General features: G+C 35.9%; 1 protein-coding gene and 1 long non-coding RNA gene across 2 annotated transcripts in view; both read left to right on the top strand.

Moving 5' to 3' along the window:
- The window catches only part of LRMDA (leucine rich melanocyte differentiation associated), a 645,000-nt gene that overhangs the window by 37,419 nt on the left and 581,478 nt on the right, over positions 1–26,103 (top strand). The gene's annotated exons all lie outside the window — the stretch shown is intronic.
- On the top strand, positions 2,171–14,426 carry LOC114055906. Its single transcript, XR_003570861.1, has 3 exons — positions 2,171–2,414; positions 10,969–10,974; positions 14,414–14,426. It is a non-coding gene; the product is annotated as an uncharacterized LOC114055906 (long non-coding RNA).

Here is a 26,103-nt window from a genome sequence, read left to right as displayed (position 1 = left end):
ACAAATTCATCAAATTTGGGCAATTGATACTGAAATGTTTTGGCACCTGCCATTAATGTCTTTGAGCATCTGTATGGTTGCAGCATACGTTATCCAGCGTCACAGAGCTTTAGATTTAGACAGCTAGGTACTGGTTGAAGATGGTAAATAGAAGGATGAGTAAGGGTTGAAAGGTATAACAAAGCAGGGTTGTTCTGCGTTGTTTGGTTGTGGGGTTTTTTTGTTTGTTTTGTTTGGTTGGTTTTTTAATTTATTTCTTATCTTTCTGACTGTTTATAATCATTTGGTATTTGGGATCAAATGAGGGATTCCAAACTGCTCCATTTTCTTTGTTGTTTAGGAAAAGTTAACACCAGATAAGAGAGCTGCATGCCCTAAAATACTACATTTTAGTTGACTGAGGAAAACTTGCTTCAGAAAAGCAACCTTTGCAAACCTGGAATTTGGACCTCTTTGTGGATCAGAATTAAGCAGCAAACAAGCCTCCAGTGTCCTGGAAGTCACTGAAAAAATGCTTAAGTACTTCTGTTACTGAAACTTAATTTTGATCCTATACACTCATTGATCTCAAAATACTCAATTTTATGGTTGATACAGAGATACTAAATGTTGCTGTTTTGGCAGCATTTTTCTTTATATCTAATGCAGTAAATAGAAGGATACATAAATATACCTTGGTGTAAAGGTATGATTTACGTTCTGAGATTTTAAATTATATATGAGCTTTCAGTATAAAGGCAGTTTGGGTGATCGTTTATGAAAGTTCTTGGTACAATAGTAGTTTATACAGTCTTCTTAAATGATAAGAGTTTCTAATTCTGTGTAAGACTTCAGTGCAAACTGTACTGAAGTATTTTAAACTGCTTGGAAGAGAAGATTAAAATCTTACCACAGAAATGAATACCACTGTATTTTTCATGGTATCTTTGAAGTTCACAGTGATTTGCATTGTTGGGTAGGAGAATTATCAGTCCTAGAAATACCACTGAAACTGTAGAATTATAAGAAAGTTAAATATTAATTCATTTCCTAAATCTAAGAATATTTTTCCAGGAATATATGGAAAAAAATCATCTGTCTGTTCACACTCTGAAATAGGATGCAGTTATTGTTTGAGTGTTTAAAGTGGTCTTGGGGTTGTTTGCCCACTCAGACAAGAATGAGCGTGGATTGTGAAATTTTTAAAGCAGTGTTCTAACAATGATAGGCATAGAGGTGTGAATACAGAGGATTGTTTTGCACTCAGATTTTGCTGCATGAACTTGTCAAATAATGTCACCTACAGTCTCCTCTTTCTGCTGAGTTCCAAATGAGTACCCTTTTATCATGAGGAAGGGTTGGCGCAGTTCTTACTGGCCTGTTGCTGGGTCTGTTCATTGGTTAAAACCCACCTGTCCCACAAGTGTCCCTGGGAATGGCTGGAGGAGACAATCCAGTATCTCGTTGCTCCCCAGGCACTCTGTACCCTGGAGGTTGAGTGCTGTAATTGCACATAAACATTTGGATGAGAGTAATGGGAAAGGGCATCACCTGGAAGGAAAGGCTTGGGATTTTTCAAGACTAGGAGCTGTGGGATCTGGTTTGAATCTGTAAACACTGTTTGTAGGATGTAGGTGGTAAACTTTCACCATATGTTTTTTCAGCAAGCTCTCCTTTCACAAAGCTGCCTTCCTGTGTTCTGCTGGAACTGCTGCTATTTACTTTCCCTTGGGTATACCAGACATAGCTGAGATTGCATCTATATTTGGAGCAGCAGTGCAATTTTAAAAGCACATCTCCCAGAATCTCTGCTCACTGATCACTGATTTGTTCCACAAAGTGATTTAGGCACCTATAGACTAGACTCTTTTTGGAGACAACTAGACTAAACAGAGAAAGCTCTAACCTTCAGTGAGGACATAATGATCGAGACCTTTGAACATCTTCAAACCATGTGAATAATGGCCCTGATACTCTTACCACACTTTTTGGGGAGAGGATTTAGTGGAAGATGAATAAGGGAAAAAGTAGGTGGACAGATTACTGGAAATATAATGATAGCTTTCTGTTTCTCACAGCTAAGTTGTATTTAGACCATAATTTTTTCATTGTTACTGTGCTGGACAGCACATCCCCAGCTAGTTTTTCAATAATTGCCGCATATGTACATATATAATTATATATTCTCATCTCTAGTGAGGCCACATCTGGAGTACTGTGTCCAGTTCTGGTCTCCTCAGTACAAGCTACTGGAGAGGGTTCAGTGGAGGTCACAAAGATGGTTAGGGGTCTGGAGCATCTCTCTTACCGGAGGAGACTGTGGAAGCTGGGCTTGTTTAGTCTAGAGAAGAAATGACTGAGAGGGAATCTTATCAATATATATAAATATCTCAAATGTGGGTGTCAGAGAATGGTGCCAGACTCTTTTCAGTGGTGTCTAGCAACAAGATGAGGAGTAATGACCTTAAACTAAAACACAAAAAGTTCCACCTCAACATGAGGAAGAACTTCTCTACATGGAGGGTGGCAAAGCACTGGAACAGGCTGCCCAGGGAGGCAGTAGTGCCTCCTATGCCGGAGGATCTTGAGACTTTTTTTAACCAGCAGTCACTTCATCTGTACTCAGTTCATCCACCTTTGAAAAACAACAAACCAATTTAAAATTCTAAACAACCAGCTAAAAAAGAAACCAAATTAATTTAACTTCTCAAGCTTTCTCCTTTAGTGATGAAACAGATTGCAGTTTCTACAAAACTACTAGAGCATTCTTTCAAAATGTAAATATCTTTGTCATTGCCGTCTGTGTGTTTTAGGGTGTGTTAAAACTCTTCTTTTGCACCATGTCACAGGCTTTTTATAGGCCCTGTGTTTCTCTGGGTGTATGGCACATTGCCAAAGGCTAACTATATTGCCAGTGAAATAGTCCTTTACAGAACTTCTGTGGAAATCACACTTCCACTCTTTTATTCCAGCTAGGTTTTTTTTTCTTTTTCATTTGGCCTCCTTTTTTATGCTTTCACTGTAGGTAGTTTGTACTATCTACCCAACAAAACAACAAAAATGTCATCTTATGCCTTAATTCTGATAAATTGGTAATAGCACTCATGGTATACCTTTCATTTATCAAGACACAAACGTTTCTGAAGAATTCTGTTTGATGTTATTAATACTGAACTTAATTTGGTATATAATGAATTTTTAACATAAATTAAGTACTTAGAGATTAACTTTTACCTTTTTTTTTCTCCCTTGCTTATACATTAACTTTTTGCAATAGCAGTAGATTAGAGGTAGCTTGGTAGTTTAAAGGATCTTTTTTACTGTGTTGTCAAAGCTGGTCTAAAACCACTGCCCAAATCATGCTTTAGTGTTTTACAGTAATATAATTGGTTTTGATATTTAAAGTAAGATTATACTTTTTTTAAATTATTCTGGTCTGTAAATTAATTTGCAAGGGATATGAAGGGATAATGAAGTGACTGTGGTATATAGTTAAACCATGCAATGTTTGATGTGTATTTTTTTTTGAGATAGCTACTGTCTTCAGGAAAATGTAAGCAAATGAAAGTTATGATGGTAGCTTTATTGGCTGACTTTGATGGAAACATAGCAGAAGTCTTCTTGCTACTCTTAGAGATTCTGCTTGTTTATTGTGATTGGTAGTAATGCCACCAGCTATTTGTTGTGAATTTCTATTCTTTATTGAATTTTTCTGTGTCTGTGATAGTGAAACAACTAGGAAGAGCTTATGCTGAGAAGATACATTCATTGTGCTGTGGCAAGTGTCTAACTTGGTTTTGTTCAATGTTATATTACAAATTTTCTAATACCATTGAGGTCATCTGTAATTGTTTGGGTATCTGGTATGCATTACTTCTAGCCATTTTAATGAAATATTACAGTTATTAACTATGACTACTGGTTTATAGTGGCTGTAATCCTTGAATGTTGTCTGTTATTGTAGTTTAGGACCACTTTGTTAGAGCATTAGCCACCTTCTGGTTTGCATCAAGGTGGCTGTCTAATGGATCATTAACTGCTAGTGAGGCCTGGGTCCTTAGGGACTTGCTGGGTACAGCAGTTGTGGTATGAGAAGTAAAGCTCATAGAGCAAGCAATCTGAATATAGTGAACCCTGTTGTAGTGTGAAATGAAATTATTTTTATCCTCGAAATATCTTGATTGTTGCTGTAACACTTTGTTGCCACCAGCACAGTGTGTTTCAGGTGCTATGAACCGGCAGGTCTTGACAAAGTAGATACTCCCGAAGCAAAAGTGACTGTTCTCTGCTTAGGATGCTGATCCTGATACTGTTTTTTGGTAGATATTCATCTACTTCTGGAGAATATTTTTCTTATTGTCCTCACTAACTTTGAAGACAACACAGTAACAGTTGTAGGTGGCTTATACATGTTTTTGTCCCCCACCTTTTTCTGCTGTGGACACTTTTCCTCAACTTGCCTCCAAATAAGTGCATAGAACTAGTACAATCTGAAGAACAGATGATGAAACTAAATGCTGGGGAAAGAGAGTTCGTGTTTTTTGATAATCTGAACTTTTCTGGGGCCTCCTTCCTATATTCCTGACTTTCTAACACTGTGCTTAGCATTTAAATTTCCCTTTGCTGGAGATGCTTCTGTGGGTTTGATCACTCTCAACTCTTGCTTCTCAGCCTCATGGAGGATAGTTGGAGGAACAAAGAGACTACTTGTTAGGCTTCTAATTAAGAATGTCTTTTCTGGTCAGTTAGGACTTCCACTTGCGCTATTGAGAGGTTGGTGAGAGGTGATGCCAGATGTCTGAGAAGTACTCAGGTCTTTAGAGATAGCTAAATATTTGGTCTTCTTCCTCTTCAGTCTTGTTTATGAAGTTGTGTGTGTTTTGTGTTTTTTGCCAGATGACAGTTCTAGATGTCTTTACCTGAATTTTAAAATTCAGCTGAGAGACTTTGTCGTGGCTCTGACCTTACTGAAATTCTTGTGTAAGCCAATACATAGTAAATGTCACAGTTAAGGATAAGAGTGATTTTTACTACAAATTGCTGCAGTGGTTTATCAAGTATGAAGTCAGCACTCTTCCTTAAGTTAGGGTTTCATTTAGCTGTGTTTTAATTAAAAAAGAACAAGTACTGTAAAACATTACTTCAGTCCCTCAAAATATGAGTGTGGACTATGAAATAGTAATTATGGAGTTGATATCGGATCAAAATTTTAAAGCTTTAGTGCTCAAGCATCAAAGATTTATCTGGATTTGGCAAATGGTAAACCTCCCAACACCTTTCTCAGAGATAGAAGTACTCCTGTAAGCAATGTGCATGATGAGATATAGATCAGTATAGCAGGCTGGAGTTGGTATTGGATTAATCTGTTTAAAATTGAAATGGGTATGTGCATGTTGGTTTTGACTGACATAAGAAAGCATATAAACAGTTTATTTTCAGGAAATACTCTGGCTCAATTATTTGACTGGTTCTTTTGGTTAGACAGGTTATTAGCTTATTTGTAATTTAAAATTGACATATTTATTCTAAATAAAATAGGAAGATAATGCAAATGCCAATACCTTTGGGGTGAAAGGAAGTAAAAAAGAAATTAAGGAAACAGGAACTAAAATAATATCTGGAAATGCAAGCTTTTTTTTTTTGTAGAAAGGGGATTCGAGCAAAGGGAAGTTGCAATTAATTATCTGTAGCTGCCTGCTTGAATGTTCCTGAGCACAATTAAGTATGGTCCTGAACAAATGACACAGTTCTCAATTGCACCCTGTTGATGCACAATATTAATTGTGTCAGGATTTAGTTACCAGACTGACACACACAGCTGTGCTTTTAAAATTCAGGATTTATATCTCTTTCATTATCTGTTATAACTGAATTGTGATTATATTTTGTCACTCTTAGATTTTCCTAATCTGTAAAATAAGCCAGTGTAAAAACTGTTAATGTTAATATGTGTGCTTGATAACTACAAAATTGATAAAAAAGCGCACTGCTTCTTGACTTCAAAGAGTTCATTTGACCCTCCTGACTCAAGCCCTTGGGTCTAAGAAGCAGCAAATTAAGCTGTTGTTGTTTTGCTTTTTTTTCCCCCACCCTCCATTAGCAATCTTTCTGTTGCACACAGTACGTGATAAATCAACTGCAGGAGCTTTAGAGTTGCCATAACATGACATTACCTATCAGCTCGTCAAGTCTGTGTTGACTCTGCGCCTTTTAGGCTGTATATTTCTTCAAAGTCTAGAGCCAGTTACTTAGTCAGCTCTAACTAATTTCAGAGTGGAAGGGAAACTTTACTGGAGTGCTGTTTGGGATCTGCTTTTTAATCCTGGTCTGTTTAATGTTTGCCTCCTGACATTCTAGGCCAGACATCATTTTAATGGTATGTGTGGTGATAAAGCCAATAAACTGTCAAGATGATTGATAATCTAAGCATTATAGCAATATGACTTTCCTGTTCTCCTCTGTGCTTTAGATGATGGTTTCCAAATTGAATTCTTACAGTGTGCTGTATGCTTGTTGGAGAGTCTCTGAACAAACAGTTGGAAGGAGCTAGCACCCGCTAATGCAGGCTTTTAGATTTAAATTTTTGTTATTATTGGAAGGACTTTTAATTAGGGAAATGTTAAGTGGGAATTCTAATATTGGAATAGGCTTGGTCTCTAAATTTTTGAAATTCTATTATTTTTATGGCCACCTGGGATGAGTCTCAAAATTTCATGTGGCAGATTTCTTTATCTGTACTACCTTTCAACTGGAGATAACAAAGAGCAGTGCAGTGTGTGTGTGGCTTCTGTGTTCCCTTAAGCAAATTCAGTGGCCGTTTTTCATCATCTCAATGGAAAGTCATTGATCAGACTTGCTCACTTTTTATTTTGGGGAGCTTGGAGGCAATTGATTTGGATTATTTTTACATGATACCTGAAATTAATGGTTTTCATCTTGTACTTTTGTGCTGGCCCCTGGACAGTGACAGGACCAGGACAAAAGAATGATAGATATTTGCGTTCTGGAGCTGCTCTGTGTGAGCCTTTTTTTGTTTAAGTTTGCTGGTACATCAGTTTCCTGTTTCTACCCATTTCTTTTTCTTTAAAGCAAAAGTTAGCAGTCATGCACTGGATGAAGAAATTTACCACAGGTGATCCTCATGAATATGTATCAGTTCATAAATTCTGCATACTTTTGGTGGTCACTTGTGGACTGAGTTTAAAGCCAATTGATATTTTTACTTAAGTTGTGTAAATTTTTTTTTTTTTGACCCGAGTGTACTGTCTGGCTGTTAGAGCTAGACCCCAGGTTCTGGGAGCTCGAGTACAAATATTTCTTGAGTGATATTTAGACTTTGGGCCAATAAGTATTGTTTCCTTTCCTGGGTTTGCTATCAACATTTCCCCATTGAAATTAATTCTGTTATGTGGGTGAATGTAAAGTTCTACTGCATTAGAAAAACAAACCTTTATTGAGTAGGTTTTCACTGCATGGTCAACCTGAATAATTTTGGCTTCTATTTTAACCTGTTTTTGTTGGGAACAACCAAATTGAAAAGTCATATGTGAATTGATGTGCCCTCACCAGTGATGTACCCACTGCTCCCCACACGTGCAGGAGGATTTCTCCCTGAGTTCTTGGCTTCTGGGGATAGAGCCCTGTTACTCTTCCATTCCAGTGGAATGGCACTGCGCACTAGGAGATCCCAGTATTCCTTTGAAAGCTATTGACCCATTTGGAAACTCAGTGGGATACCCAGACTGGTGAAAGGCTTTTTGTATCAATAGGAACTAGACTAGAGATGGTAGCTTGAGAACTTTATTAATTCTACAGTTGATGCATATTTTAGAGCAGTCAGAGCTGAGAAAAGAATCTGTCCCTGTTTATACGTCTAGGGTAGCTCTTCAAAAGGAGTCTTTTGCTTTCAACTTTGTCTTTGTTCCTTCACCTTCTCTCCTCTTCCTACAGTTGAACCATCTTTTTTCCACTGACAGGTAGCCAGCTAAAGTTGTGCTTCTTTATGTTGCCAGGATGATCTAGTGTGTTGCTGTGTTTGCAAGATTGCACAAAAGCACTCTGTTGAATAAAGGGGATAGACCAGAAATGACTTTGGGAGGTATTCCAGAGAATGGATTGGTAAGGCACTTGGGGGTTTATTGCATTCTCTTGTGAGTTAGAGGAAGAAAACTTCCGTATTTAATCCAAACCTAAAACCTGATGTACAGTGAATCTTTCAGCTGGGCTTTGCCCAGTCTTCAGGAGAAAGCTGTCTATCTAGGTTTTAGGGATCTTTCTCTCTAAGATGTCTTGTTGTGCTTGTCTACTTTTTAGAGTGCTTGCTTTTTACTCAAGGAAGAACTGGGCTGTCTCAGTAGTGTTTGCTGGTACTGAAGCCCTTCATTTTGGTGGGAACTGCCAGGCTTAAGCCAGAATAAATAGAAGGTTCTGTTAAAATTCAGACAGTTGGAGAATGGGTGTTGGCAGATCTGATGGCCAGATTAGATTGATTGTGTACTCCTTGAAATTATGTTTCTTAGAATTTCTGGGTCAAATTCTGGTTGTGTCACTCACCTGAAAAAGTGAAGCTAAACTGGTCATTTTTTCTTTACAACCTAGAGATGTCCCGATGCAACATTGCACTGGTTCTCATCCGTAAGCATTAAAGACTAAAGATTAGTTTACTTCTGAAAAGTTAGACCTTGTTTTTGCAAAAAAAAAGTGGGGAACAGTGAACCAAGCATAAACACACTATTATGCTGTGCTATTACAAGTTTTTTCAGCTTTTTAAAGAAATCTTTAAAGTCAATTTATTCACAATGCTTGCTGAAAGAAAGAAAAAAGTGTTAGAGTAAACTTCTTTACTCTTGCTTGTATGATTACCTGTGGTATTTTCTTTTTTTTTTTTTTTTCCTTTTTTTTGGTAGCAGTGATTGCTAAAAAAAAAAAAAAGAAAAAAAAAAGTTTAAATGACTTGTCTACTGACACAAGTGAAGACTGTGTTCCAGAACCCATTTGGCTGTTTGAATAGATTTCTCTTCTCTGCAGATGTTCCTAGGCTAGATTGACTTTTTTTTTTTTATTTTATTTTATTTTATTTTATTTTTTATTCCCTCCCAAGGGAAGAGTGGTGGAGGCCAACTGTAAAGTGGAGTGATAGAAGCAAACTATGAATTTATAATGTGAGCAAAGGATCTTAGACATACAGGGAAAGATGCATCTTGTTGCTTTGAAATCTGTAGTTCTTTGGCCAAATATGTCTGCTATAATCAAATGATTACTAGGTTCACTTAAAGGGATGAATTTGTACTGTAGCTGATTTTGTGTTTTATATGGTTTGAAAAAAGCAAGGTGTACCTTGGGATCTTCTTTTGTGTAACTGGACGTTATTTTATATGAAAGTGAAAAAAATGCAACTTTTTTTTTCTTCTTAGCCATATATCATATTCTTACTTGTCTTGAGTATATATAAAACAATGTAGGCAGTCACTTTTTCACTTTTTAACTGTTCTAGGAGGTAGCACGTGAAGTGTTGAACTGTGCAGGTAATGATGACTGTGCAGAATTGAGAATTGCTTGTATATTCGTTGCTAATAGCTCCCCCTCGTTGAGTCGATTTGTACTGTGGTTTTTTTTTCCCTTCATATGAAAGGGATGTGGTTTTGTGTAGATATTATTTAATCCATTTTGTCCCAAGAAAAACATTTAGTAATTTATAAAGAAAATACAGATAAAAATAGGAGAAATCAAATGGTAGATTTTTTCACAACAAAGACACTACTAATTTCAATACTGTGAAGTGAAGGTGAAATAGTTCTACCTACAGACTTTTATCAACTGTTGAATTTTAGAACTAGGAAAGTTAGTGAATTCCTATAACTTGTGTAGAAGAGGAGCCCTGGCATGGGTTTCTGATCTATAAGAAAAATGAGCAAGAAATGTCTTGTTTTCTGAGCTTTTGATGGCATCTCCAAGTGATACTACTCAGCCAGCAAGTTAACATGTGCTTTATGTGATGTGTAGCTTAAGTGTGGCTCCAATAACTGTATGGATATGAGAACTTGCAGAAAACGGGTTGTGGTATTTTTAAAATTTATTTTAATTCTTTATTTTTCACAACTGTTAAACAGAAACTGACAATACTCACAGTAAGAAACCCCACAAAATGCCCAAGACAATATTATACCAAAGAAAATGTTTATCTATTCTATCAGAAGGTATTTGGAAAAAAATTTCTTTTTCTTTCCCCACCTCTCTTTGGAGTGGAGATGAAACCAAGTGAGCTCACTAAGGTCTTACTGACTATCCAGAATAGCAAATATGAAAAATAGAAATTTTTACAAGACCTTTCTAATTCTGTATTTGATGTTCCTTTAGATTTTAATACTGTAATTTAATCTATTTGGTATCTCGTGATTGTTTAAAAGTGATAGTTCGCTACTTAAATGTATGCATTTTTTTTTCTTAGATTCCTTTTTTCTTTTTCTTCTGTGGATATTGTTTTATTGTTAGGTATTCTATTTTCCTTAGGACTAGTTTGCCTTTTTTGTGAACTCTATGTTGTCTGTAGTCCAGAAACATTGAGAAGCTGACTATGTTGTGTTTCTGCAGTATTTTCTGAACAGTAACTTGTTTTCAGAGTGTTTGCATATTTTAAAGCTGCTAAAGAGCTGCAAAATAACAGGAAGTTATGCAAATTATTTTGAAATAGTGAAGGATAAACTATCAAAGGGTTATAGAGTGGGATGGCAAGTCTTGAATCATATCATCAGTTGAACATCACCTTAGCAATCAGCTGAAGAAATACTCTAGTGAAAAAAGGAAAAATGTTTAGTTCATCTTATCTTTTAGAATAAAACTTACAGACTAGTGACCGTTGATCAGAATGTGTACAAATAGTTGTAGGAAAAAGTACCTGAAGTGTGGTAAATTGTTGATCAAATCCATTTAGTGAGAAGGAGATATTGTATGATAGTCATTTAAAGGGGTCCAGTTCTGGGCCCAGGGAAGGCCCAGGTGTCCTGCACTGTCCCATGCAGTCCTGTTACGGAGGCCAGTGGTGTTTGAGTTTGTGTGATCTGTCCATGGTAGCTCTGCTCTACTCTCTACCCTTGCCTGTCCCAGTGTTGTTTCTTTCAGGCCTAAAGACATGCTTCAGTTACCTCGAGGGGTGCACAGTTTAATTTGTGAAGGTGATAAAGCAGAAAAACATGTCTCATCTAGAGGGAATTCTAGAGGAAAGAATTTGGAAAACACTCTCCACTCCCCTTTTCAAGTCAACTAGTCCATTCCTGGATGTGGCCAGTAATAAGACTGAGCTTGTTACTTGGAAAATGAATGACTGCTTTGTGGCTGTATATTTCTGCTGTAATTTTTCCATGCTCTTTAACAACAGCCATTTGAGTATTGATCTGCTAGTGCCTAATAGCTTAAAAACACTGTGAATGCGATATGAGGATTAGAAAACTATACCCCTGAAACCCAAAGCATTGAATATATATGTATATTCTTCTCCTTGTGATTTAGTTCTGATTGAAATTTATGATACTGGTCATGTGAGTAAAATTGTAGGATGGTGACTCTGAGTGCTTTTTAAATGTCTAGAAAAGCACGTGGGATGCAGGAACATGATTAAGTGAACTATTATAAATTGCTTACTTTGCAAAATTGTTCACCAATTATTAAGTTAGACTATTTAGACTGTTTAAACATAGAGGAAAACTGGACAGAGTTCAAAGTACACAAAAATGCTTTGTTTTGCTTAGCTGATCAATGGAAAAGAACAAGTCAGTGTGGTTTTGTTTTACATTAAAAAAAAAGAAAAAAAAAAAAAAAAAGCCCATACCATAAATTGTTAGGCATGGGGGTTTTTTTGTGTCAGTCAAAATAATTTTTCAACAGAGCATGAAAATGGAAGTCTGGGAATCTGAACGGTTCTGCTTTAGAATCACACTGAAAGTTTTTTATTTTATGTAAATAGAGATTGATGGAACATTTTACACAGAGTGCAGTTTTTTGACAAAAAGTATTGATGGTTGCTTTCAGTAAGTGTTACTGGAGATGACAGAACATTGCATTTTAAGATGAATTACAGTAGAAACTCCCTCTTTGGGAATGTCATATATTTTATTTCATCTGTTGTTTTGAGAAAGAATGACTAAAGTCATAAATACCACAGACTGATCTCTCTTTCCTTAACATTGTATAGATCTTACATTAGTTTGCTGCGCTCAGAAGTATATTAAAAATAATTAGGTAGCTGCATGTTTTTTTGCTAAGATCTACCTACTGTACTTTGTGGGTTTTAAAGTGTCAACTTGTTTTGATGCTAATCCTAAAGGAATGGCTCTTTTGATTTTTGTATTGACTTATTTTTAAACCTTCAGAAAAACCAAATGCTTTGTTTGATGCATTTGGAGGCACAATAAATTTAGAGGTCTGGTTTGAGAGACATGAGACTCTTTTTCGAAGGCAGGTTGACCAGCTTTACAGCACCCAATTCCTAAATTGTCAGTTAACACTTGCAAGAGCAGTTACATTGTCTATAAACAGAAGAGAGATTTTCACAATGGTTTGTCTTGCTATTGTGCATAGTTTTGCTGAAATGTCTCTTGAAGTGATAACAGAAAGGCAGACATCTGAGGTGGTTGAATTCATAGAATTGAAAATAGAAGTGAGATTTGGATTTGGATACAGAGAGGGGATGATTTAGGTCAATGGGAATTGTAACTGGTACTTAGTAGAAGATGGATTCTGTTACAAATGTATATTTGCATTTTGTATTTTAAATGTTTTTAAATTGTGCTATTGTTAAAATAGATGTAGCCTAAGAAAGAGATCTAGTCTCTGCAATATTTATGTTTGTTACTTTCAGATTCTGTGGAATTCACCCTCCAACACCCCTGTCATCCCTTAAAAAGACAGAAGGGAGGTTTGAGAAAACATCATGCAGTTGAGGGTGCAAGTAATAAGGAAATTTTGAGGGAGGACACAATGTGGACTTGGACTCCTCTGCAGGTTTCATGGCTGATAATGACATCTTGAAAAGGAAGACTAGATGTCTTCTTGGAAGAGTGATAATTTTAACATAGATCAGCTTCTGTGTGTATTTTTCAAGCCTTTTAAAGAATGTTCTCTTTTCTGAATAATAAAAGAGCAATAGTGACATTTTAATGATGAATCTGTGTAAAAAGGAATACAGCCAAAAGGGTATTGTCACCCTAAAAAAAAAGCTTGTATAAAGAAGGGTTGTGCTTTAGAAAAGAGCATGGAGAAAGTGACAAATCAAATATCAACAATAAAACTGAGTTTCTTCTAGATTGCCTCCGTTTCCATGTTAGCATTCTAATACCACCTCTCACTGCTTACTGAAAATCAGCTATTTCTTGCCTGCAACTGGGTAATCTACTGAGGAGAGGGTTGGATTTTTCTTTATTACTTTTAAGCTCTTGAAAATGATTCCTTGAAAAAGAAAGTTATTTTGGTTTGTCATTCTTCCCACACTGAATATTTCTTATTGCTGCTTTGATGGAAGAACAGTACGAATTTTTTCTTTAAATGTATTCATTTTTCCTGTTCTTACAATATAATATTGCCCAAAATTATTTTGAAACCTAGATAGATATGGATCTATTTCATATATTGATTCTTTTCTTTCACCACTTAATGGCTTCTTTTAGCAATATGATGATATCTTGGCTCAGATCCGTGCTCTGAGTTGAACTGAGGAACATGTTGAGCTTTCCAGTTGTTTAACAGACTAAGCCCACTGCTTCTCCAAAATTCCCCATGTAGAGTTCCATATTTGAATGGTGAAAACCAGTCAGGTAATCATTAGATACCACTGCATAGGCATCTTAACTCTTGAGTGAACTGATTAAATGCACAGGAGGTTTATTGTGGAATTTGTCTTTTAAAATAGACTGAAGCTCGTCAGTTAATGTCTTGCAGTATTCAATAGCTTATCCTCTTGTTTAGTTTATAGATCCTCAATTGACTTCTCGATAGCCTCATTTTCCCTGTTTGTTGCTGACCTGTGTTGGACTACGTGGAAACTTCTCCCAGACTGCTTAGCTCGAGGATTGTCGTTGCTTCCACTGCATCAGTGTCCAGCAGCTGGGCCTGAAACACATCTTTTTTCCACAGGTAGAGCAATGATTTCCCAGCTCTCTGCAAGGAAATGTCCTGGCAGTTTGGAGAAGGCTGTTGTTTTGTAGTAGATGGCTGCATGACAGGCAGTGTTGTGAAATCAATCAAGCCTTTTTAAAAAAATGTCAATTTATTAATGTCTGGGTAGTCTGCCTTAGTTGGAGAAAAGGAATTACTAATCAGCTGCTGTACTGAGAATGATCCTCTACCGGTGTCAAGCTTGAGGAAAATGTAATAACTTTGTGGAAGAAAAAGTCTTTTCCCTATTCGGTACATGTCCTAAAAAATCCAAGTGTATTAGAGTCAGCTCCAGGACAAGATTTAAACAGACATTTCAAGGGGACCTTAACCCATGAAATCATCCTATCCTGCAGCCAAAAGCCCACCTTCTAACTCTTGAATAAATAGATTCTCATGACAGAATAATTCATCTCCAGTCATGAAAGCATCAGCTTTTAACGACAGCTTGTAGAGACCCTGTGCTTGTTAGGGCCAGATCAGCAGCCCAGATGCCTTGGATGTAAACTCATGAAGGGAAGATTAATTTATCTGTCATCCTGTGCTTTGACAGTTGTTGTAAATCTGATTTAGCTCTGAGCAGAAATAGTGGGACCTTTGAATTTATAAGGGTGGTACTAAGAAAACCTAACCTAGGCTCTCTGAGCCTTCAAGAAAAAAAAAGGTACTTAGAGTCATTGAGATCTTAAGTAATCTTCAGGCATTAAAAAAAAAAAAAAAGTGATGGGGGCAAGGTGGGCAAGGGTCACTTTCCACTGGCAACATCTGTGTGGGTGCAGTAGTGTAGCAGTCCACTGGAACTCTCCAGTGAATAGAATAAGCAAGACTGAGTTATTGATCAAAGGTAGCAGACAACTCCATAAAACAAGTGCGTGTGCTTAAAAAAATATGTTGGCATTGTTTTTAGAGTTTTTCCTTTTCTGACATTTTGAACTTTATATAAATGATCTTTTTTCCGTTTTGAAAATTAATAAGGCTGACTAATTTATTATGGAATGACACTGTGCAAATTTAAACATCTATGGTAATACATTTGTAAAATCTAAATGAACACCCTCATAGTCAAGATCTCGCTGGAGATGGGCTGTTGTCTCATGATAGCAGCATTTGTCAGTAGAAACAGAACAGGTGGTTAAAGCTAGGAAAAGTTCTTTTTGTTAGTGCTGCTCTGCTACGATCTCATGCCCCATGGGAACTGGGCAATATTGTGTGTCTTCCCTTCTTTCTTATTCTATGTCTCAAATTAGACATAGTGAAATAGCTGTGAAATTTTGATTTCACTTTCATATAAATGAATTGAGAAAACTTTCAAAATTTGAATTACCTAGGGTGCAGTGGTGGTTTTTCTGGGGATAAGGGCTTCGGCAAGTACTGTGATATCTGCTGCGACTATTCAGTGAGAAGAAGGCTTTAATCTTTATGGAAATGAGTTACAGTTGATTTATGCTGAATTTAGACTATATAAGACTTCTGAGAATCTACTTGTAGCATGTTACTTATATATAGCTCAGGTGTGTAAATGCATATCATTACTCTGCAGGACTAGATCGCAGCGAAGTACATGATTTCCATCCACCAATAAGTCAGAAACTGTGCCTTTCCTCGGTGATGAGGAGGTGACCTGTGTGTTAACTGCTTCTCTGTTGGGCTAGAAGTGAACCACAATGAAAAATCACTCTTCTTCCTTGAAAGGATAGAATACTAATAAGCTCCTTTCCAACTTCTTTATTTCTAGCCTGCATCACCTGATGGTTTGGGACCTCATAGCTGATTTTCTAAAGCTGGTGGCGAGTCAGGGATGTCACCCTGTTGTAAGCTTTCAGCAGAAGTTGTTCTGTAGTTACCTCCTGCAAATTGTTGGGGTGTTAGCTCAGCCCAGAACTGCCATAACGGAACTGGTTCCCTGTGTCGGTGTGGCCTTTTCCTTCTGGATGCATGTACAGCATCCACTTCAGTGGAGGATCAAAATCAAGTTGCTATTCTCACTTTGTAAGTAGTTCAAGAGGGAACTAATCTGAATTTTAATGAAATAAAGAGGTGTGAATCCCCACACTGTTGATTTACTTGCTGAATAAGTGAGTGAGTGCACAAAGAAGTATAAAAATAGTATATATCTCTATGTTTTAAAACTCTTAAAAAAAAAAAAAAAAAAGAAAGGGAGAATTGTCCTTCTGTCTTCTCTAACAAGGTAGTATATGAATGGAAATGATTTAAAAACCCAGATCCCCATTTTTTCAAGTGTGAAAGTCAGAGTAGTTGTTGAAATAATAAAGCGTAGGTAGATTTATGACAAATTAGTTACTGGCACTCTATGGATTATGAATGGCTTAATGTACCACCCAAAGTTCACTAGGATTTTTTAAGAAAGTCTTGATTTCCCCCCCTCCCCGCCAAGTGATAATGAGTTAGACTTCTATAATTTAAATTCGGTTTACAGTGCAAACATGGGGGTTTAAAGGTTTTATTACAACTACAGGAAAAAGATAAGGGCAATTGAAGATGGCATTATGTAACTGATGTTAGAGTCTGAGACCAAAATCTTGAGGTAACATTATTTTGAGCTCTTCAGCTTTATTGATGAAAGAACTGATTATAATTTCAGATGTAGTCTGAGCTAGACTTGTAGAAATAAAAATGGCACCATTTCAAAGTACCCTGAAATAATCTCTGCACTTACTCTGGGAGTGTAAAATTGTCACTTTTGCAGCAGGACATTGTTTTGACAGTGCTTTGTACAACTCAGACCGAAAAAACACACCATCTTTGCTGCAAAGAGTTTATAATCTAAGCAATAATTCTGTAAATATTTGCCAGTTTCCTAATCATATGAAGCTTTAAAATCAGTGATACTGTGTTAAGGTCAGAGATGTTCATAGTAACATATAAAAGTAGCAGTTTGTTCTTAACAATAACTCTGAATATTTTTTTTGTCTCTTGATTAGAAGCAGAAAATTATGCTTGTTTAATTCTTATACTGGCCTGTCATGAAAATAATAAAGATAGCTGTCCTAAACTGAACCTTTTTCCTTATTACTAATTTTTTTGCTCACTTCTTTTTGGTGTTAATTTTGATATAGAAATATACGAGTATTACTATTAGGGTCAACTGTGCTAACTGCTATCTGAGCATATGTTTCTATATAGAAATGTAGTAGTAGTGAACTTAGTGGCCTGTAGTAATGAACACACTTGTTCTTATTTTGTACAGACATCTTCTCTGAAACCCTTTCCAGGTGTCCATTGTGGTGCAAGCAGTGAAATTTGCTAAATGTTGCATAGCTGTGTACTAGCTCATGAAATGTCTAGATTGAAACTTTATTATTTGTACAGATGTAGTAATTGCAGAAATTGAAAGATTAGTATTATGAAAACTTGCCCCTGAAGTGTTCCTGTTGCATTAAGTAGGAGGCTAGGTTGTGCCACTTTGCTCAGGCAGGACATTGTTCATGATTGTGGTGAAGTGAGATCTGGGTATTTGAGAAAGGAGAATCAGTTGTGACGTGATCATGAATACTGATAGTGTTTTCAAATAAGCAAAAAGAAGGCATTTTTGTATTTTATATTCTCCTCGTGTTCTAACTGACATCAACTATACATCTGAGATGGAGAGTCTGAGTGAGTTGTGTGTACAGTCTTTAGTTCTGGTTGCTGTGTGATAGTGCAGTGAACATATCTTTGCAATTACCCTAATTTATACTAGTCAGTTGAATGAATTTTTGTGAAATATGAGATCTCACTAGGGTCTTCCCTAATTCTAATGCTTAAAGAATCTAAATTATCTCTAGGCAATCCTCTGGTTTCTCTCTTGATGATTGTTTTTTTGCCTGTAAAGCAGTGTCTGAAGTGTATCTCAGATATCTCATTTTAATGGCAATAAACAGAGCAAAGGCATTTTGTAAATAGCTCATGTGGATGGTCTGGGGACACAGAACCCATCAGTAGCAGATGTTAAAATTGCTGAGTGCTGTTACAGAAACCTGTTACATTTCTGAACCTGAAGGCATTACATGAATTGACTGGATGAAGGATGGAACTAGTCTAAGAATTAGATTCTAGAAAATATTTGGCTTTAATTTTTGTAACAATGGAGCATTCCTTTCATTGTACAAACTGACTGCACCATATAAATATTTCTCCAATTTTCAAAAAAACCCACACTTTAATTTTTTTTTTTTCCCACATCCTTTGGGCAGATCAAAGTAATTCTCTGCTCTGTGATGCTACAGGCAAGCATTATTTCAATGAAGTATGGCTTCAAGAGTTTAACAAGATGGGATTTTTTCCAAATCCAGTGAATTCTAGAAGTCCATATACACTAGACATCTCTCTAATGCAAATATATTTGCATAAAAGAAATTTTCCTCCTGTATAATTTAAGCTATTTTGATCAGGAGAAAATTTAAAGAAACAAAACCAAACCTAAAACTCAACTTTGCACTATATTTCTAAACCTGCCTTGCCCCCCACTCCCATTCACTTTTAAAGGCACAGTAGGGAGCCATGGGAAATGTATTTCCAGCTAAGGTTGTAGGAGGAATACATATTGTTTCTTTAAGGCATCAGGTATTGAGAAATGGCAGGGTGAAAAGTTTGACCTGAACTGCCAGATCTGATCTGCAAGGGGGTAATTGAGTTGCCATGTTTTTTTTCTCCTCAGTTTAAATCAAGTTTTGCTATAGCCCATTTAAGTGTCAGACCAGTAGCAAAACTTGACAACTTCAGGGTGCAAGCTTGCTTTTGATCGGGATTTACATGCAAATCATTTTTGCCTTGAACTGTCAACTCCTGTTTTGACACTGTGAGGGGAGATGCCCACATTTCATGCATTTTTTGCTTCTCAAGCCATGGGGATGATGGTCAATACTGTTGGTTGGCGTGTGGAAGGAAATTATACTCATAACATGGTGGTTAAACTTTTTATATCTATCTATGTATTTTTTCTACTCCCTTTCCTGTCAGTCAGCAGTTGCAGCTGGGCTTCTAATCTCCTTTTTGCCTAGAAGAAAATCTAACAATAATCCTGAGTTTGATGTCAGAGAGAAACTAGAGAATTGGGGTAGAGGGTCACCAGTGTACTGGGGAATGGGTTTAAGCTCCAAAACAACACAAAGGATGCTGACAGTCCACATTTTCCTGGGCTTTAAACAAGGTCTTTGGTAAGTTTAAAGAATCTTCTCCTTGCATGACTAAACCTATTGATGGTTTAGAGAAAAAGCTGCCTTAGAAGGCTTAAGACCAAACCTTCTTTCCAGTTCTACTGAAAACCTTAAGATGTTAAATTTTTTTTCATTGTATAATTGGAGAAAAATTGCAGAGGGGCCCTTGAACTATGAATAAACTGTGTGAATGAACAGTATGTCTTCTTTTTGTGGCCATATCTACTAAAACTCTTGTGCAATATACCTTTTAGATGAATTTGAATTCTATTTACACTTTACATCTGGAGCTAATCTTTCAAGAAAATCCCACACAGGAAAGTAAACTAATAAAACAAAAACTGTAATTTAATACTTCAGGGTTTATAAAAATAAAATCACCTTCAGAAATAGACTGGTGAGACTTTAAAAAACAAACAACAACAACAACCAGAAACTGAAAAAAACCCTCCAGAAAATTGGTATTATACCAAACTAAACAGATGATGCAAGTTATTACATCTTGCAAGTGATGCTGCTATTCGGTTTTCTAGTTAAACAATTTTTTCTTTGTACTATTAGTAGAGTAGGGACATCAAACACAGTGTTTCACTGAGGTGGCAGACAGTGTCATGTTTGATAATCTACATATGAAAGCATAACTTTTAAAGTCAAGATTTTGAGACAGAATCTGCTTTATGTGTCTTGGACCTTATTTTAGCAGACAAAAACCTGAATATGCTGACATGTGCTGTGAAATTTTAATTGAATTGTTAATGACACTTTGGAGTGACACAACATGTGAGAAACTTCCAAGAACCGATCATGGGAAGCCCTTTTTCTTACTGTTACAAAACAGAAGACACTGGGAACTTGACAAGTCCAAGTGTCTGAGGCCAGGGGAATAATTGATAGCAGGCTGCCTGTATCCAAGGTCCTTTAGCAGTAATTGCAAGCAGGATCTGACTCTCTGATCTCACCAGTGGTATTCACCATGCCAAAACGACCAGGCTTTGACAGATTGCTTTCCTACAGTAATAACTTAGGCATGTTCCCTTTCTCACATGAGGCCACACATCCCTCCCACTGGAGAAAATGAGTTGAAAATGAGTTGGGTTTTTTTTAACAGGGCACTGTTAAAATAACTTTCTTCTATAATATAAGCCCAGTAGTGCCAGGGGACTAAATTTATATGGTTATAAACAAGAGATATTACTTTAGAATACCACAATGTTATGTTTCACTATTCTATAGGATTTTAAATGTTTTGAAAATAATGTATGTTGTGGGGGGGATCCTCCTTCTTGCTTTTAAAAGAAACCCAAAATGCCACATTTTATGTTTAATTGCTTTCATCTCCCTCTGATTTTTATAAAGTGAGTACTGACTTGTACTCAGATTTATATCTTGGATGAATCCAAGTCCCCAGGGGGGAACTTAGAACTATTATTTATTCTGCATAGGTTGAAATGAGACCTATTTTATATGAGTTTATTAAACCACCCCTCCCCGTGTTTGGTCTCTGTAATATTTTGATACTTTTACATGTTGGTTGTTCCTTACTAACCCTTTTTCTAATTTTTTTTTTTTCCTGCTGGAATGTAATTTTTAATGTAAACTGTGATTGGGAGCTGTAATGTCTTGGATGATATATAGCAGTTGTGGATTTACACTCCTTTTAATGACAGGATTTTACTAATTCTGATATAAGTACTCCTGTGTAGTACTCTATGGTGGTCTGTATTCTCTGGCACAGTTAAAAGCCTGGCAGTTCCACCCAATAGCTGTCTAAACAAGGTTTCTCACCAGGCACTAACTTCAAAAGAACTACAGTAACCTAAGACTATGGGAAATTGCAACCACAATATTAAGTTTATAAAAAGTGAACTTCTACAATGACTGTCACTTTCATCAATGCGTGCAAATCTTTAAGAAGATTAAAGTATATTTCTGTAAGTGTTAAGGGGGAAGGGTTTTATAATTCTGAACTGCAAATAAAAAGTGGTAAGAATGCAAGGTTCTTAGCTGTGAAAATAGATTGTATGCACAAGGTAAAATGCTTACAGTGACTGTATGGCATCTAGTTAGTTACTCTGCAGTACTTTGGAAAAGAGAACTCTAAAAGTAGACTTAGAGTCTTTAACAAAGGTAAGAAGACTGGAAGGTGTGGTTATTGCTTATTAACCCCCAAATCTGTGAGAGACTGCAGAGAGATTCAGGTGATCTGCCTGTAAATGCCACTGGTACAATGAAGAGGTTCTTGCACAGTCATGATGACACCAGAGATCCTATCCTGTTGCAGGTCTTGTTGCAGGCTGCAGTGAGCTAACTAATTTTTTTACTGAAGGAATAGTGGATCAAATATGTGTTCCCTCTTTTTTTTTTTTTTTTTTTTTTTTTTTTTTTTTTTTTTTTTTTTTTTTTTTTTTTTTTTTTTTTTTTTTTTTTTTTTTTTTTTTTTTTTTTTTTTTTTTTTTTAATTCCTTTGTCTCCCTTGAGTTAACTCACATTTTTTGAAACTGTAGAGAACAGCTTGAAAATGATTAATGGAAAACTTCAATCTGTGAACATACTGCTGTATTTGCTCAAGAAATAACTTCAAGTATGTAGCTTTAAAGTGAGATGAATTGTTCACTATATACCTGATGGTTCATGTAGCTTACTCATAAGCTTCTATAAACTTAAGGGATCATGTGAACAATTTTAGAGGATATTTCTAGAGCTTTGACTTGCTTTGGTTGTTGTAAATAAATCTTTATTTTTAATAAGGTGGAAAAATACAAAACAAAAATTAAGCTAGGGTATTTAAAATAACTGTTTTGGGGTCAAGCTCAATTTATTAATTAAAAAAGCAGAGGGGAAAGTAAAACTTGGCACAGGTTTTGCAATAATGATTTATCTGCACCTTGAGCCCATCCTTTGGACAGACCTTTGTTTGAACTGCAGCTGGCTTGGTTTATATATGACCTGCTGGGAGCTGAGGTTGTAATGAAAAACAGTTATTCTTTCAAATTACTCACAAGAAGTGGTGCCTATTTTATCAAGTGCTCTTCCTAATTTGGCACATGGTGAGACTTTTAATGTTTATTTTTTCTCTATTAATCACACTGTATCTCATAAGAAGTCTAAACACAATGATGAAATACTGTATGCTTTCCTAAAAGCGTTCGGTGGACAAACACTTCTCTAGAGAGCAACTGTCACAAGCTCTTACAATTAATTAATGAAATTATTTGTTGAGGGGTTTCGTGTGTGTGTTGCCATATTATCAACTTTTCAAAATTCTTCTTGGATCAGGATTGAGTTTCACAATTTTGCAGGCTAGCTAGTCATAAAGGTTTACAGGACAAAAAAGAATAAGGAAAGAATAACTGTTTAACAAAAGTAGAAATGCAAAACTTGCAGCCCTTTCATTGTTTAAAACAAATTTAAGATGAAAATTTTCTTATAAAATGGTGATTAACTTGGACTTATCCTAGTTTTCTTTGTTTTGGATAAAACCCTCTTTAGACATAAACTGTATGCTCTCAACTGTGCAAAGTAAACCTAGCTGCTATCCTGTTAATCTGAACAGGTAAAGGTTAAATAACACTAGTTTGGGAGAAAAGTGAAGAAGATGAGAAAAACTGTGTCTTTCTGTGTCTATTACCAAATAGCAGAGCTTAGATGCTCAAGTAAATTGGGAGTGCTAAATTAAGATGAACTGATGTATATACATTTTTTTAATTTCTAAGTTTTGTGTGGTTAAAGTGGATGCTTTACATATAGACACTTTCAGAGAACAGAATGAGGTATTACTTGGAAGACAAGAGAATGGATGTGTAATAATTAGTTCTACCTCCTAATGGTATTAAAGGATAGTGCTAACAATACCCTCTTTCCACACTGTCTCTAGTATTTTTGTTCTTGTACAAATGTAGCACCTCATAGGTCCATATACTGTTATGCACCTTACTTGTTGCTTTAATCCACAATTAAATAGCCTGTTTTTAATAACTCTTGCCACAAAAGGAAGAAATCTACTGCTTCTGAAGAACACATTAGATTAAGAGTGTTATTGTTCCCCTTTGTTTTGTGTAAGATGGAAAGTTTGGATAAGTAGGAGATGATGCTGAAATAGTATTTTTCTACATATTAGTGTCTTGTATAAATGTTGAAGTCTCATTGTGAGATGAGTCCATCAAATGCTGTTGTAAAGTCCTTGCTTCCTGGAGCTGAAAGTTGAGGTGGTCTTTTGCATTACAGCATTATATTTATGCCTCGTTTAGCTTTGGTTCTTTAATTTGCTTTTTCTAATACAATGTACTGGAAAAAAGTAGTGACTTGTTTATATTAGGCAAGCATTAAAATGACTGTTGGGAGTTTTGGGGGTTTGGATTCTTGTATTCTAAGTTAAATACCTTATCTTTGAATATATATGTCCAGTGTGACTTTAGCTCAAGGCTGGTTAGAAGAACCTATGACAATGAGGTTGGAATGGAGTAGCTAAGACAGCTGTTAGTGCAAACTCTTACCACACATTTACAATAGCCTCCTCCAAGCAGAGAGGCTGTGTTTACTAATGCATTGACTTCCACTTGATATTGACTGTATTAAAATAACAAGCTTTACAGAGTAATAGCTCCCATGTTTCATGGAATGTGGGCAGTGCTTGCAGGCACTACATACATGTTTTGGAGGGTTTTTTCCCTCTCAGTTCTATAATATCCCTTGAAAGTTGCTGAATTTTTTTCCTATTTTATTTGTGGATTAAAATTGCACAATTTTGTTAATTTTTAAGCAAGTTATTTATGTACCAGTGCACGTTTATTGGGTTGGACTAATTACACATTTTAGAGAGGCTGTGCTCTTTTATTATTTCCTTCATAAGATACCATTACATACACAACATATATCTATATTAGACACACAAGTCCAGGTTGCATTGCAAGTATTACCAAGAACCAAGAAAAATAATAAATAGAATTAACTATTAGCATATGAGACAGAGGCAATTAGGCAATTAGACAATGGTTTTAAACTTTTAACCCATTGTAAAAAGTGCCAGTCACAGCTTTATCTACTGCAGTTTTCCTACTAGAAATTATTGAGCTGCTTTTTTCTACATCTTTCTGCATCTGGGAGGAAGCATATGTTCATCTGAAGAAAGTAGCAGTGTGGCTTCTTAAATACACTTAATCTTTCTTATGTTTGGATCTTATAACTCTTAGAATTTGGCACTAATTCTCAGTATTTATACTCCCCTCAGTGGTACACGCAGAGCATGACTGTTTTTAATATGGGTCACTTTATCAGGAGATATATTTGAAATCAGTATATTGATCAGAATTATCTGTATGATGATATATTAATCAATAAACTTTTTAATGAGAACACTAGTGAAATTAGTTGCCTTATGTCTCTGTAATTATTTGTTTCCCAAGAAGTTTTTGAACAGTGTTGGCTCCAACACGCTGATTTAAAATATAATTTTCAGTTTCCTTTTCCTATTAGATAGGCTTCTGCAATTTTTGGCATAAATAACTTTTCAATTTCATTCTTACATTCTTAAAACACCTAATAAAATTATATGCTTTGAGCAAAATTTAGTGGGGATTTCTGGGGCTGCTTAATGCTTGAATCATGATTGTCATTGAAGTAACTGGGCGTACAACTACTTCATCTTACACTGTGCATATCAGTATCAAGTGACTAAGTAAAATTAACAATGAAGACCTGCTCAGTTTCATTGCTTGAGTTGAATTTTCTCTTTTTAATGCTTTTCCCTTGCAATAATACTGTATTTGGACATCTTACAACATCTTTTGTCTCCGTAGAAGTGCTGAGAAGATGGAAGTATTTACTTAGAGAATAAGCAGTTTGATTTAAATACAAAGTGTGGTTGGTTTGTTTTTTTTTTTTATGAGAAGTGAAAGCAGAGCAGTATATTCTTTCAGTCATGCACAAAGTGACTGTTATAGTATATTTTGCATTAATTCATGGAAGGACACTTGCCTAAATCACTTTCTGTTTCTTGCGGAAGTCTTTGATCCTGGTGACAGTTTGACTGCATTAGTGAGAGTGTATTGGTTAATCCTTTGCTTAACTTGTTCTTTTTGGCACAGCCAGGGGCCTTTCCAAAGATAATCTGTCAGCATAGGCTAAATCCTAATCAAACAGGCCAAAAGAGGAGTGGGAGATGTGTTGTATGCTGAAGAACTCCTTTTGGAACTAGATATTTTTTGATAGGATATTTTTTACTCTAAAATGTAAATATAAGTATTTATATAAACTCAACCTAGTCATAAGGTCTTGCATCCTCTTTGAACAGACTGGTTAAAGAGTACATTTCAGATGCTATAAATGCTGTACATCTGCTTTGCTACCAGCAGTTGGTTTTGTTAGGTGTCTGGATCTTTTCAAGTCCTTTAGTCATTTAGTATTGAACAATACATCTGAATTTCTAGTTTCAGAATGTAAAAAACTGACGAAGATAGAAATCTTGCTCAGTGAAAAATCTGGTATCTGAAAAACCTGCTCACATGTGGATGGTTAAGATTCTAAGCCAAAAACCTTCTTTTTCACTACAAGTGAATGAAATAGGAAAAGTATCATCCGAATTGGGAAAGTTCTAGGTCACTTTAAACCTGAATCTTGTGAATTACCACTGATGAAGCCTACATGGGACATAAAAGTAACAATCAGTATCCTTGGCTGTGTAGCATAAAATCAACTGGTGTACATTCATCTAATTTTGCAAAATAAATTGGAATTACAAAAGATCAGGAGAGGTCTTTTCTTTCTCCAAAATATATCGTAATATTATTCATTATTAGTAAAGTCATCTGTTCTTCCAGAATGGAAG

This window comes from Empidonax traillii, unplaced genomic scaffold (genome assembly GCF_003031625.1).
Source record: "Empidonax traillii isolate 1590-97213 ecotype Southwest subspecies unplaced genomic scaffold, ASM303162v1 scaffold71:size1317347, whole genome shotgun sequence".
Classification (NCBI taxonomy): domain Eukaryota; kingdom Metazoa; phylum Chordata; class Aves; order Passeriformes; family Tyrannidae; genus Empidonax; species Empidonax traillii.
Note: the sequence above shows the minus strand (reverse complement) of the source record. Positions and strands in the feature narration are given on the sequence as shown.